This window comes from Heptranchias perlo, chromosome 33 (assembly GCF_035084215.1).
Source record: "Heptranchias perlo isolate sHepPer1 chromosome 33, sHepPer1.hap1, whole genome shotgun sequence".
NCBI lineage: Eukaryota > Metazoa > Chordata > Chondrichthyes > Hexanchiformes > Hexanchidae > Heptranchias > Heptranchias perlo.
Window position 1 is genome coordinate 9,498,906 of NC_090357.1, and position 13,280 is coordinate 9,512,185.

The following is a 13,280-nucleotide window of genomic DNA, read 5'->3' on the forward strand; positions in this document are numbered from 1 at the left end:
TTCCACGGGGCAAAATGCGCACAATTTAATCAGCAATCATAACCACAAAATAAATCCCCCACAAAGACAGTTATAATAGGCAAAGTCTTACAAAAAAAGTCACAATGGTGACCACAGAACAGTAATGTCACCACAGCATGTCACTTTTAAATGGAACCAAATTGCGTGTCAAGTGTGGTTTTAAATATACTTTATGTGGTACAAACCTCTGGTTAACTGCAGCATTCTTCATCTCAAGTTGAAAGCTTGATATTCTATCGTTGTTTTCTTTGGGAATGTAACCAATATCAATGAATAATGATGTAAACTGTCTCTTTGCAGAACATATTGGGCTGCTGATAGATCTCCACATGTTTATTTGATCACAATTTGGCCTCGTGATCTAATAGCATCAATCAAAACTGGCATTAATCTGCTGGAACAGCAAAACTCATCCATTTGAGCAGTCAAGGTGCATAAAGTCAATATTAACTCGTGCTCCTTGGCTCCCTGATGGTTTGGCTGGTTAAGATAGTGAGTAGCTGAGCCATCCAGATAGGGTTCAGGCTCCAGTCTATGCTGAGTTAGCCAGGGCATTGGCAGAGTGTTACAATTGGTCTCACTGGATTAGGAAGGAAAAACTAATGCCAACACTATCCAGCAACCCCAACTGCAATATATGGATGCTGCATGAGGACAGGAATGCGTTTAGCTGTGATGCCTTTTATGTTCGAATAGATTGCTCACACTCACCTAATTTCACACATAGTCACCTGGGTGAGGTGCTGGGCAGTGACTGGCACCTGTTGAACCATATTCTAGCCATGAGTCAATGTCTTCAGTAGAGGAGCAGAGGAGAGCATAAAACTGGCAGAAAAAGAGAGAAAGGGCTGCTTTTTTTTCCCTTTTATGTTCGAAGATAACACTGTAAGTGAGAAATTTAACTCTTTATAGTGCGACTAAATACATTTCCTATATGAGACATTTTCTCCTGCAGTTGGGGAAATATTAACTGATTCAGGTTAAAAACTGTTTCTTTAGTTACAGGATGTTACTGTTACCTCTGAGGAAAAGGGAGGAACTTTCCAGAACCGTGCCTCATTAGAACACCCAATGAATCAATTGGATAGAATCCATGACTGGACAAATGGTACATGCTCAATGGAAGGAAAAGGCTTAATGGGCTAAGTGGTCATTTCTCATCCCATACTTGATGACCTTATAATAGCTTGACCTTGAACTCCGTTAGGTAATGCATGAGTTAGTACAATGTCCTTTATGAACAGAAATCAGTCTTCATGCCACTCTCCCTTTGCATGCATTAACACACTGTTCAGCTCATAAAGCTTTCTTTAGGAGGTTTCTACTTGAGTCATAAATCCAATATTTGAATTAATAAAGTTCTCCGTTGTGATTTTCATCACAATTTGTTCCCACAGAGCCTCCCTGTGTATTGAACTAGTGTATTTTCTATCATTTAACGCCCATATTAGGTCTTATGTGCAGTCAGCAGAGCTATTTGCTGTAATCACCAGCACGTTCACAAGATCTCCCTCTCTCACTGCCCCCGTGTCCTCCTAAATGACATCAAGTGCTGTATATTCAAAAGCACACCTGAAAATGATGAGTGAAAAAAAATCTTGCATTGTTCTACTCCTCTGCTATTTTGAGAGACCGAATTAAGATTGCCAGCTAAATTGGCTAATTAAGATGCCCATTGTCTCATGCCTCCTTTATATTACTGATCTACAGTGGAAGCGATTCCCCAAAATATGCATTTTCCTTAGAGCTGAATTCACCCCATTTATACTGCGCACGTACAGTCACCATAGTCCACATTTGCAAATGCAAGCAAAAGCAATGTACTGTGGACGCTGAAAATCTGAAATAAAAACAGAAAATGCTGGAAATACTCAGCAGGTCAGGCAGCGTCTATGGAGAGAGAAACAGAGTTAACGTTTCAGGTCGATGACCTTTCATCAGAATTACTTCTTCCAGTCTGCAGGATTCTCTCACAGAATTCCATAATAGATAAGGACGTCACTCACTGGATTGGTCGGGTCAGCCCCGCCTTTGGCAAACTCAAATGGAGACTCTGGCTCTAATCTGCCAACAAAAGTCGCTATGAATACTAAGCTACTGTCCTCACCACCCTATTATATGGATCGGAGTCGTGGATCTGCTACCGTCGTCACATAAAGGGGCTTGATCATTTCCACTTGCACTGTCTACGATGTATCTCTGGCATCACGTGGCAGGACAGGGGGCCTAACACTGATGTCCTCGATTGCTGCAATATAACTGGAATTGAGGTCACGATCAAAAAAGTCCAGTTGTGTTGGTATGACATGTTGTTCGTATGCCTAATCATAGAATTCCTAAAGCCCTCTTCCATGGCAAACTGCAGTCCGGATATCGCAACAGAGGAGGGGCAGCTGAAGCGCTGTTAAGACATGCTTGAAGGCTACCTTGAAATCCTGGCCATATAAACCGCAACACCTGGGAAGACGCTGACAATGACAGAGCACGGCGGCAGCACATCTGCAGAGTCTGAGGCTGCGAGGTTGGCCTGGCATGCAACGCAACTCATCTACCCGCCTCATCTGGCCTTCAATGCGATATGTGCGGCTGTGTACGAGCGTCGTGGGTTGGGCTCTTCTCCCATTAGCGCACCCACAGCAACCAAGACCAGGGTGTTGGTTTTTAATCTCAAGTGAAGTCCCCACTGTACATCATGGATGAGTATCACTGAAACTCATTACACACAGAGCTGGCAGGTCAGAGCACAGGACATCCACTTGATCAAACCCACATGTGCGTTCATTGCTGCCAGGGCTGTTGCTAACAATTTGAAGTTTCTATAGACAACCTCTTTCCCCCCCACCCCCTGCCCCACCGAAAGCTATTGTGAACTTCCCACCTCCTTGGCTGTGAATTCCTGGGACTTGAATGTAGATATAATCCAATATGTATTGCTTCCTATCCTGCAGACAGAATGGTGACAGATGAACGAGGCACTGACTCGCTCGACAGACAGGGTCGCTAAAATTCATGTGTAATTGCACACATCACATATGCCTCTTAGCACTCCTGACTGCCACTGGATGGCTATCGAGATGCTGCATTTTTATTTATAATATGTGTTTGCACATTTATTCTCCTTGCAAAATTATCCAAATGGCTGTTTACCACACTTGCATGGTAATGATGTCCATTTACCAAAGGGAGAACAAAGAAACAACTGCAGTGCAATGCAGGACTGTTCACAAAACTGCAGGGAGCCAGCCTTTTATTGTATGCACACCATCTGTACCTGCAAACGGATAAGCCACCCATGGTCTCAAGGGCAGCTGTGTCCCAGTGGCTACCTGCAGACAGAATGTTTTGGCCACTGGTTAACCCTTTGAAGGGCTGCAGCATTTTGTTTTTCTAACTACCATCTGTGAAAATGAGTCAGTGGAAGCAACGAGGGATTGGTACAGAATGCTCTTTAATCCAACCGCCTGTTAAATAAGACGAGAAGATATGGTCGGTGGAGCAGTCGTTTCATTCAGGACATCGGTCCTCGGCTGGGAGGAATGATCCGTGAAATATCAAAAAGGAGGGTATACCAGAGGTGGAGGATATCTGTGAGGCCTCTCAGGTGCACTGGGCCATTCATTGAGGGGAGGAAAGGAGTTGCTGGAACGACTGGAAGATGGGATGGGTAAGTCTGTGATTTCTCTTGCTGAATTTGTTGATTTGTGTGTGTTCAGGGTGTGCAGTGAGGTCTTGCAATTGTATCTCAATAGAATTTTTTTTTAGTTGGATTGGGTAGAATTTTGTTTTGGTCAAATGTGATTGGGGAGAATGTTGACTTCACAGCTCAACTTGCTTACTTGAGGTTTCTTTCCCCTCCTAATTTTCCCTTCCCTTCCTGAAGGCATTTGTCTTCCGCTGGAGTCCAGATCCAGAAGTGCTGGCATCCCTGCAGTTCCTCACTCAAAAAAGGCCATTCTTTACATGCTGCCTAGACAGCTACTTTTAGCAGGTTGTTTGTTAAATGAAAAGACATTTTTAAGCTACTGGCAAAAGTACCAGAGAAGACATGAGAAAAAAAAATGTACGCTGCGCATTGTTATGATCTGGAATGCACTGTCTGAAAGGGTGATGGAAGTAGATTCAATAATAACTTTCAAAAGGGAATTGATAAATACTTGAAGGGGAAGAATTTGCAGGGTTATGGGGAAAGAGCAGGGGAGCAGGACTAATTGGATAGCTCTTTCAAAGAGCTGGCACAGGCCGAATGGCCTCCTTCTGTGCTGCATCGTTCTTGGCAAAAGGTGTGCAGAAATAATAGCTTTTTTATTCTTATCTATCAAATGTAGGAAATAGCCGGGTGAACACTACATTGTGGATCTAGTCAGTGCTACAGTTCATGGTATTGTTTGTCCAGACCCAGGAACTACTACTTTATCTCACCCCCGTTCTTTTTTTTAAAAAAAACTTTTCTTCCCCCCTCCCCCCCCATCCCATTTCTCCTGAAGTGGCAGACTATTATTGAGGAACTGTTCCACAGGCACTGGCAATTCTCTGGTATCTCACCCAAGTGCCCATTCTTCATGCGATGGTAGATTATTTGACCAAACCTGTTCATGCCCTCTCCAGAACATCCACTAGACTTGCAAGCTTTCCAACAGGGGGGGTCACTACACAATGATCAAGAGCAGGCTGAATTTGCTCCTGCCTGGTCCAGGGAGAGGCCAAATATAGTGCCCCAGCTGAAATCAGCTAACTCCACACAGACTGTGAATCGAACCCGGGACCTTCTGCCCTGTGTAACTGGATATTGCATCAGGCAAGGTCTTTTCCCACTAGCCCATCAGGGGAGCTGGGTATTTTTCCTTTTCTCTGATTTGCCACAATTGTATTTCACTTTCATTGAATCTAATTTTTACTGGCTGTTACGAATTTTACCATTTATAATTGATGGCAAGTAATCCAAATCAGTCATGTGATTTTTTTAAAATTTAAAAAGTACAAGGCTTCAGCACAATCAACACAGATTTTGGCAGGAGACAGCAACAAAGAAATTACACATATTCTGGAAGCTTATTGATCTAACAACGATGATACAATTTTCTTCCTGTGATGGAATTGTATTTCACAAAACGCGCAGGATCTTGGGATTGTGGGGGGGCGGGGAAGAGGGTGTTAAAAGAATTTGTGCATGATATATTTTGGGATACAGTATATATGAGTAATTTGAGATGTGTTATGTGGTAAGTGTAGCATACTTGGGAGGTAAAAGGTGAGTTTGGACCTATGCTTCCCAAAGCTCTCCACCACTGGGGTTTTCCTAGCTGCATTTCTGGGTCTGTTGTAGACTAATTGGTAGCTATGATTAGTCAACAACTCCATTATCATCCTTTCTTAGCAGGCTTGGTTGGGTAGATGCTGATAACAGTTTCCCCTGGCTAGAAAGTCTAGAACTAGAGGTCATAATCTCAAAATAAGGGGTCAGCCATTTAGGACAGAGACGAGGAAAAATTTCTTCGCTCAGAGGGTTGTGAATCTTTGGAATTCTCTACCCCAGAGGGCTGTGGATGCTCACTCATTAAGTACATTCAAGACTGAGATCGATGGATATTTGGACACTACGGGAATCAAGGGATATGGGGATCGGGCAGGAATCAGGAATGAGGTACCATCAGCCATGATCTTATTGAATGGTGGAGCAGGCCCGAGGGGCCTTATGGCCTACTCCAGCTCCTATTTCTCATATTCCTATGTATCAAGCAACTACCAAGATGGTAGAAGGCGAGCTAGATTGGTCTTGATCTTTCCTCTCCTGGCAATTCCTATGTACCTAACTCCACCCCCTCCCCATTCCCAAGATCAAATATGCTGGATTTATTTTACTAAACTGTTCAATTGTGCAGAACTAAGTGACTTATTTACCCCCAACTAATTTAATTGCCAAAGTACCGTAGTTTAAGATGTTCAGGAGCGGTAAAAACAACTATTGAAGTTTGTGATAGCACACCAAAGTAAAAGGGGTATAAAATTGACCTCTGTGTCCTTGGGCCAAGGTGGGGAAGGAGAGAGGGGGAAAAGAAAATCAGCTAGGGCTCTAGATTGTTATCTAATGACCCTTAGTAAAAAGCACACTTGTGTAGACGTCTGGTAAGGACAGGATTGGTATCACTTGCGATGCCTTCCACAATCAAATAGCCTGCCCATCTTAACTGTCTAGATCCTCGAGAACAGCACTTGGGTGAGTTGAGGTGGCGGGGGGGGGAAAGAGTGCTGCCAGCACCCATTGAATCGAGCCGCAACGAGTCAGAAATGCAAAGGAGAAAGTTTTAAAAGATATACGTTCAGCAAAACCTCTTATAGAAGCGATGGATATGAACTACAGGTGAATATGAAGCTCTCCTCAATACCTCAACGGTGAAACCTCAACTCCAACACAAAAACAATCTCAATGAACTTGATGACATTGTTCACTGTGCATGTACATGTGCTTAGTTGTGGGTTCAAGCAACTGGATTTATAGCAGTCTTGTGCTCTCGGTTCCCACCCAGAACGCACTTCACTTCAAAGAAAACCTTAATCAGCAATTAATTTACTAATGGGCTTAGCAAATGCCATTACATTACAGAATAATTTGCTGGATTAAAAAGAAATGTTACAGCACATTTTCTCACCTAATTTTTTTTTAAAAAAGCGCTCTTCGGTTGAATTACTAACTTCAAAAGAAAGGACCTAGAGCCCAGGCACCTAAAGTGAATTAACATAACATGGTTTGAACTGGACCAATATCAAAACCCTGTAATCAAACGCAGTACACTTAAGGCTTCCAATTTTACAAAAATCTAACAATGACCAATAAAACACCAGTGAACATAACTTGAAATCATAGAATTGTACATCACAGAAGGAGGCCATTCAGCCCACTGTGTCTGTACCGGCTTTTTAAAAGAGTTATCCAATTAGTCCCACTCCCCCGTTCTTTCCCCATAGCCCTGCAAATGTTTCCTTTTCGAGGGCTATATATTCAATTCCCTTTCGAAAGTTACTATTGAATTTGCTTCCACCACCCTTTCTGGCAGTGCATTCCAGGTCATAACAGTTCATTCGGGTGTTTAGAACCAATAAAACCAGACGGTCATCTGAAGCAGGAAAAATATCACCTGATGCTTGCGACTCGACATAGGGAACATTCATGCAGTGACTGGTCTAATCTAGAGTGGGCAAATGACCAACAGTCTCCTCCTGTAAGCAGATCTGTCAAAGTGAGTAAACTAACTTCTCCCATGTCTCAGAGTTACGGTTGCCAACTCTGGTTGGAGGTATTCCTGGAGGTTTCATCACATGACCTCCCGCCACCACCACCTCCCCCCCAATCTCCAATATACTAGTTATATATATATATATATATATATATATAACTAGTAAACAAAAGTGTTCAAAGAAAATGAAAAAACACCCAATTATTTTAATGCCACTATGATTTTTCTCCCAGTTGCTTACAACACTGTCCTGGAGATTAATCTTTAATTTCCAGAGACTCCAGGACAATCCTGAAGGGTTGGTAACCCTACTCAGAGTTCCATATCTGAAGAGTAGTAGAGTTGCTTTGGGCAGTGAGAATATCAATTTCATTTCCTGTTTAAATAGGGAACACCACCAGGACTGCGACAATTTATTTAGATCAAGGAGATGCAAGTACACTTTGAAGGCCTTGTGCAAATGGAATCATTGCTTTAGATCCCTACTTTCTTGAGAAACTTAGGTGAAGGCTGAGGCCCATACTGCAGGACAACATGGGAGGCTGAAGGAACTGTGTGAGAGAAAATTAGAAATCAAGGATAAATAGTTAGGTGACACCAAGCTTAGATTTTCAAAACCTTTAAATTGTAGGAGGAAGGCAAGATTCAGGGAGGTCAACAGCTCTGCACTAGAAACAGAAATACACAGCAGGTTTGTCAACATCTGGAAAGAACAGGCTGAGTCTCTGGCTACAGTTGCCAGTCCTCCAGGATTGTTCTGGAGTCTCCTGTGAATAACCCAGGGGATAAATTGTAATGGCATTTCAGAAACTGTGTGCTTTCTTTATTTTCTTTGAACACTTTTGTTTATTAGTTGTAACAATATTGGAGATGGGGTAATAAAGGCTGGTTAGTGGGGCGGTTCGAAGCGGGAGGTCATGTGATGAAACCTCCAATAATACATCCAACCAGAGTTGGCAACCCTGCCTTTGACAGACCTGAAAAGGGTAGCTAGACAAGTCCCTTTTTAAACTGATCAAAACAAAGTGGGGAGGAGAGATCAACAGGTAAAGATTGGCAGTCATATATGCTAATACTAGTACAAAGACGTCTGTTACTAGAGGCAACCAAGTAAAGCAAACAAAATATACCCACTGCTGTCTGTGGCACTGAGTCCCCTAGGGACGGGGTTTCCTTGAATGCCTCCAACCATTGGATGCTGGTGGCGATAGGACCTAGTTTGGGTCTAGCAACAAGTAGCCTGCCCATACAAGCCAGAGCAATTGTTTGTTACTTCAGAGCAATGTGCATGCATGAATCTCACACGTGCAGATAAGCTTTAATGGCGATACTGCTCCACAGTGTAAAAGTGCATATTTGAACTGGATTCATTGGAAACAGTTTGGTAATGTAACATGATTACAAGAGTATGAGGGGGTGCAATCAGTGAAATTGAGAGCATCTTGCTGATAAACGAACCTTGCTGAAGTCCTGTGGATTTTTAAAAAATCGGTAGAACTGTTATTTTTAAAACAAGTTTGTTGTCAGAAATGCGCTAAATAAATATCAAGCAATTTATGACGCACATCCACACTTTGTGATCTGGTGAGGGTAAGTAGCGTCACCAGGTAATGAAGTGAGGCGGCTCTCTGGCTTTGCTGCTTCAAACACCTCCTGCCACATTAGACAGCTGTGCTGAATACGGAGCGATACACAGATGGTTCTAGCTGACTGTACTGTCGTCAGTGCTGTCGTCAGGAACTGGAGTAAGTTCTCAGCTATCTTGAAACCTGATGGCTCTGTGCTCCACCGAGACCAGTTTATGAACTGCACTGATTGTATTTACCTCTGAATAATAAATGAGTCTTTTCAAGGAGAGTTTAGTTTGGTTCCAGCAAACCGATGTAGATTGATACTTTTTGAACAGCGAACAGGCAAACTTATAAACGTTCTAAATCACAAAAGCAGAAAACACTAGAAATTTGATAGACCACATGGAGCTCTGTTCTGATAAAGGGTTTGAGCCAAAGCATTAACTTTTCTTTCTCTTACGGATGCTTGTGTTTTTTTTCCCTTTTTATTCTTTTTTTAAAACTTGTTCTCAAAATGTGGACCGTGTTGGCAAGTTCACATTTATTGTCCATCCCTAATTGCCCTGAGTGGTGGGCCTTCTAGTGATAGTTGGACAACTGAGTACCTTACTAAGCCACTTCAGAAGGTATTGAGAGTCAGTAGTGTGGTATTGGAATCACCAGATAGGGGTGGCAGGTTCCCTTTCTGGAATTAGTGAACTAAACAGAAGGTTTCACAATAATGTTTTCTGGTACCAGTCCAGTTTTATAGAATTCAATTTCACAATTAGCCATGGTAGGATTTGAACTCAATCTCTGGGTTGCTGGTCTACCACAATAACCATTACAATATCATACCTTCTGAATTGTAAATCAGTCCTTTCCTACTAAATTGCACACTTCACATCTAACAGTTGCCATCTTTTCTAATAGAGGTACAAAGGCTTAAACTATATGTGGTGCCTCAACCAGGTGGCTGGGAGGTGACTTGCTTGCAGCTCTCTACCAACAACTCGCATTTATATAGCGCCTTTAATGTAGCAAACATCCCAAGGTGCTTCACAGGAGCGATTGTCAAACAAAATGTGACACCAAGACAAGGAGCTATTAGGACAGGTGACCAAAAGATTGGTCAAAGAGGTAGGTTTTAAGGAGCATCTTAAAGGAGGAGAGAGAGGTAGAGAGGAGGAGAGGTTTAGGGAGGGAATTCCAGAGCTAAGGGCCTGGGCACCTGAAGGCTGCTGGATATAATCAGCTCCTCCGAGGTCTGCATGTCTGGTCCAGAGAGACCACTCTTGTGATCTTGCTTGGGGCATCTGCTCAGTGCTACTCCACAATTGTATTTCTGGGATTGGGAACTCTGTGGCATCATTGGCTGTCTCACCTCTCATATAATTGTTAACACAAACCACAGAAGATTTTTTTTTTGTCAGTCTTAATCAAAGTTAGCGGAGAAAGATTTAAAAAAAAAATACCTATTATCATTAGTGGGGAAACTTTTTGAAACAAAAAAAAATTGCACTAATGCTTTAGTCCAGACATGATGTGCGTTTGCAGCCACAATCCCTCATTCCTTTGAGTTCCCTATCTTACCATATTGCCTTGGGGAAGCGAGGGATGGATGCTAAACCTTTGCTGTATACCTTTCAAGTCTCCCATATTTAACTAGGAATATCCTGTATCACTTGCACCAACCCGACTCTTAATGCTGCAGACAAACCTCTCAACTACACTCTGTTGTCCTAGCTGGACCAGAGCAATCAGGAGATTTGTTGGAACACCGGGAGTCGAGAGCTGGTCCAGGATCCTCCCGTAAATTATAGTATTGGAGGAGTCTACCACCAGTCTCAGCCGTGGTCGGTGAGAGACTCAGGGATACCAGGGGAAACAGACAGCAGGAAATATTTCAAAGAGGGGTCTGTGCCTTCACACATACACAGAAATATGATGCAAGGAAATTTCTATGCTTCATTTTACCTGTGAAAAATTTGTCAAACCCACCCTTCTAAATTTGCCAGGTTTTAGTGATACACAGCTAATGGCAAAAACATCTCAAGTTACTGAAAATAAACCAGAAAAACTATAAACTTATTTCAGATGCACAGCAACACAGACAACTTGATGATAGACCAACAGGATGCCCTGGTGTTTTAGTGAAGCGCATGCCTCAGGAGGCCTAGACTGCTAGCTGGAATGTTCCACTAAGGTCACAAAAGACACTCAATTTTCTCAAGGATTTATTTTCTGCTGGCTGATGCGCAGTAGCAGATGTTGTGCAGCGGTCCCTGTTCAATGTTCTAGTTGCTGAGTGGCTACAAGGGGAACAAAGGGAATTAACTGGAGAGACTACAAGCAGAATAAATCTGCTGGCTTACACTTCATGACCACTTAGTTATTAAGTCTGAAGATTAGCATAAAACAAGAGTGCTGCTCGAGTAGGTATCATCCAACACTCATCTGCTCTGGGGATGACAGCATTACTGCCTACAGCTCAACTCTACACGTCCATTTGCATTGACTAGCATCAGGTTGCATAAGCACTTCACTGACTTTCTGATGTTGTTTGCCATTCATGACAATGACACTAAAAGAAACAGAACAGCCACAAACGGAAAAGCAAAGGCAGGAGGAGGTATTAGAGAACAAACGTGCCGGACGGCAGAACAGTCAGAAGGTTGTGGGTTCAAGCTCCACTCCAGGGGCTTGAGCTCAAAATCTAGGCTGACACTCCCAGTGCAGTACTGAGGGAGTGCTGCACTGTCGGAAGGTGCCGCCTTTCGGATGAGACGTTAAATCGAGGCCCCATCTGCCCTCTCAGGTGGATGTAAAAGATCTCATAGTACTATTCGAAGAAGAGCAGGGGAGTTCTCCCCAGTGTCCTGACCAATATTTATCCCTCAACCAACATAACTAAAAAACGGATTATCTGGTCATCATCACATTGTTGTTTGTGGGAGCTTGCTGTGCACAAATTGGCTGCAGCGATTCCTACATTACAATAGTGACTATACTTAATTGGCTTTAAAGTACTTTGGAAAGTCCTGAGGTTGTGAAAGGATGCTATATAAATACAAGACTTTCTTTCTTTCTAGCCGATACTGGATTGAGGCAGGAGTAGAGTAGAACCATCAGATCAGGAAAAGGATCAAGAGAATAAATAGGTCCGAGTCCAAGTCAACAGAACGTATAAGTTCATTTGGATCCTCAGCGGAGGAGTGTACATACTAGTGTGCAGTGTGGATGTCTGCTGTATTCTACAGCTGCTGGGATCAGGCAACTTTAAAGTTAACATGAATCTCTCCACAGTGGTCCTCATATAAGCAAAATATTGGGTACAAGCACTGTGTAAATGTGCTTCAAAGGCCAATGGGGAGTTCACACACATACAGAGAGCAATCTCTTTTTCACAAAGCTAGTCACACCATCCGTTCCTCTTGTTTTTTCTAACCAAACCTTTTCCAGCCAAAATGTTTGTACGCTTGAAGTTTTGACTACCCTGAATCACAATCGTGGGCCACAAGTTTGGGGCAATTCATAAGATCAACGCGGGTAAGGAAGCCTCTTTTGCAGACACATCTTAGAATCTGAGATGGAAAGAGACTGAAACTTTGCAACTTTATGGCAGTTTGAGTCTGAAGCTTCGTTAGAGCTTTAGGCTTAACTGGATTTTAATTTCTCCTTAAAACAGAGGAGAGTATTGAAATTAAACACTATGCCATTGCAGTTACCTGAAACTAAGTACACAGCAACATCACAGGATGAAAGCTTACTAAAGAAATGCTCAACTTTGCACCACTTCAGTGTGCTGAATTGAAGCACTCCTGAGACAAGACATTGTTAAGGCTTATGCCCTCAACGCAGCAAAAACAAGATTTCTTTTTGTGTGGTAACCTGTTGCCAGTGGAAGTGTAGTTAAATATCTAATAAATTGACAGAATACGCCATAGAAATGTTTTTATAATACAGAAAACAGATCACATATTTACTGGACAGTAAATCAGGAGAAAACCCAATCAGGATTGTTAAATATGAAGTGAGTCAAAGCAATATTAACATAAATCTAAGTGCAAGTTAACTCAGTGTAGGGCAACACTAGTATAAAAGTCCATCAAACTTACAACATCTCCAACAAATAGACAGTAGATCTAAAAACAGAGGATTCTGAAACCTCCACAAAGTACTTTCACTGCTTAGTATTAGGTCAAGTGATTTGTTATTGCTCAGAACCTGACATTTCCACTGCCTCTGGGGCCTTTCGTTCAAAATCTGCGATACTTGGGCAGCAGATCACACAACACGCACAAGTAGAGAAAACCGTGCCAATTATCACAGTATGTTGCACCAAATCACTTGCCCTACTTATCATGTCCCAACTGTGCCATGAAAAAAAATAGTTGTATGGAAACTGAAAAATCATTTATTAGTTTTAAAATTCTAACCATTTGTAAGAAACTCCTTTGCATAACTGTTTAGTTAT

The 13,280-nt window shown here is 42.4% G+C and overlaps 1 protein-coding gene across 4 annotated transcripts in view; it reads right to left on the bottom strand.

The window, feature by feature from the left end:
* Positions 1–13,280, bottom strand: part of alg9 (ALG9 alpha-1,2-mannosyltransferase) — a 186,471-nt gene that overhangs the window by 59,408 nt on the left and 113,783 nt on the right. The gene's annotated exons all lie outside the window — the stretch shown is intronic.